Raw genomic sequence first — 2,274 nt, 5'->3', positions numbered from 1 at the left:
TCCCGATGGTGTAGTGTCAGTCCTGATGGTGTAGTGTCAGTCCTGATGGTGCAGTGTCAGTCCCGATGGTGTAGTGTCAGTCCTGATGGTGTAGTGTCAGTCCTGATGGTGCAGTGTCAGTCCCGATGGTGTAGTGTCAGTCCTGATGGTGTAGTGTCAGTCCTGATGGTGTAGTGTCAGTCCCGATGGTGCAGTGTCAGTCCTGATGGTGCAGTGTCAGTCCTGATGGTGTAGTGTCAGTCCTGATGGTGTAGTGTCAGTCCTGATGGTGTATGCACAGATGTGTGTGTAGATTAACAGACTCTGACCAGTCCTGTTCAAAGCTCAGTGAGATTCTTCTCCAGTTTCTGGAATCATTGGTGTTTTAGTTTCTATGTCAGTGATTGATTATTTCATTACATATTTTTTTTATTTTTCTTCTTTTTATTGTTCTTGTTTTGTCTGTTTTTATGGACCATAATTGTGTCTAAATAAAGAGATTGATTGATTGATTGATTGATTGATTGATTGATTGATTGATTGACTAAATAAAAAAGAAACATGTTTTAATCAAATCTGCACCTGATATAAACACATGTACAGTTTGTTCAGATCAGATTTGTTGTTTAAAAACAGGTTTTGTTGATCTGATGTTCGTTTCTTTCTGCTGAGCTGCTGTTGGAAAATGAAAAAAATAAATAAAGTAAAAACTAATTGTCACTATTGAACCTGTTCTAGCACACATTGCCTTCTGAATTTAAGGTTTTATAATTCTGAACATTTTTGGAAAAGTGCTCATTTTGCCTTAATTTGTTATTTTGTAAATATGACATTTGTTAGTATATATTTTTTCATTTTAGTCTATAAAATACTAACTTGAACATAGTTTTATGCTTTTTGTCTGTCTGATGACATCATTTCTAAATATTAAACCTGTTTCTGCTCACTCAGTACTTCTTGGGTCGTCTTTTTATTAAATACTTTTTACTCTTGAGTACTTTCTTGGAGGGATGTGTTTTACTTTTATTTGAAGAAAAAAAGGTTGAAGTAGTGGTATTCCTATGTGAAAAGTACTCATCTCCTGTGCTTGTGGGTAAATTATGCTTCATATAAGTTTTATCCTTGATGTTTATTTTCATAGTTTATTGTTGTTTCTCTTCCTGAATATTGTTTCCTATCATGATCTGTGTTTTTATTTCTGTTCAGATCATGTGTTTTACTGTTTTTCTCCTGAATTAATTATTGCTCAGAAGGTCTTTCCATAGCCCTCCTGGTTTGTTCATTATTTAGTTTCTTAGTTTATTCTTGCATCTTGTTCTTCGTGTATTTCTGTTTAGTTTTCTTCAGTTAATGAGTCTCTTTAGTTTCTGTCACATTACTGGATGGTTTTACTGTATTCTGTCACAAATGCTTGATGAGGAGAACCCAGAAATGCAGGCAGGCAAAACTTAGAGTAAATGGAAAGATTTTAATAAAGCAAAAGCCGACGTGGTGGCAAAACAATGAATCCAGGCTTGGAACAAGATCATGAGGTCTGGACAAACATGGTAAGCAGCACATTGATCCGACAGGGAAGTGAAGACAAGACACAGAATATAAAGGTGAAACTAATGAGCACAAATGAGAAACACCTGGGGGAGAAACATGAGGATCAGGTGAGAGTGGGCGGGGCTTGAAGCACAGGCAGACAGGAGGAAGAAAACAGATGACAAGACAGAAACTAAAATAAAACATTAATACAAACAACAATCATAACAATTCATGTTTACCAGGATGTCAGTCACCTGATCCGTCACTCAAACTCCTGACTTTTTACTGTTCAGCACTGGATTCCCTGGTTTCATGCATTTTTTCATCTTCATTTTTCAGTTTGTCGTGTTTTCTGTTCATAAAGGAGAAGAGCGCACTCCTTTATTTGTTCTTTTCTCTTTCTCAGCCTGCTCAGTTCAGAGCTTGATGTCAGGAGCAGAGGGAAACAGGCTTTAACAACAGCAGAGAGAGTTCTGCAAACGCACCTGCCTCAGGAAACTGGTCCCAGTACGCTGAGGGCTCACATTAACAAGTGCTGGTACTGCTACCTGCCCACTTAAAACCAGTTGTATAAAGTACCACACAGTGATACTTCAGTAAAAGTACAAGTATCATACCAAAAACTGACTTTGGTAAAAGTTAAAGTCTCCTGTAGGAATATAACTTGAGTAAAAGTGTTAAAGTATGTGATATTTGTTGTAGTTAAGTATTAAAAGTGTTAAAGTATGTGATATTTGTTGTAGTTAAGTAGTAAAAGTGTTAAAG

This window comes from Austrofundulus limnaeus, unplaced genomic scaffold, assembly GCF_001266775.1.
Source record: "Austrofundulus limnaeus strain Quisiro unplaced genomic scaffold, Austrofundulus_limnaeus-1.0 Scaffold1248, whole genome shotgun sequence".
Taxonomy (NCBI): Eukaryota; Metazoa; Chordata; class Actinopteri; order Cyprinodontiformes; family Rivulidae; genus Austrofundulus; species Austrofundulus limnaeus.
This window is presented reverse-complemented; position numbering follows the sequence as displayed.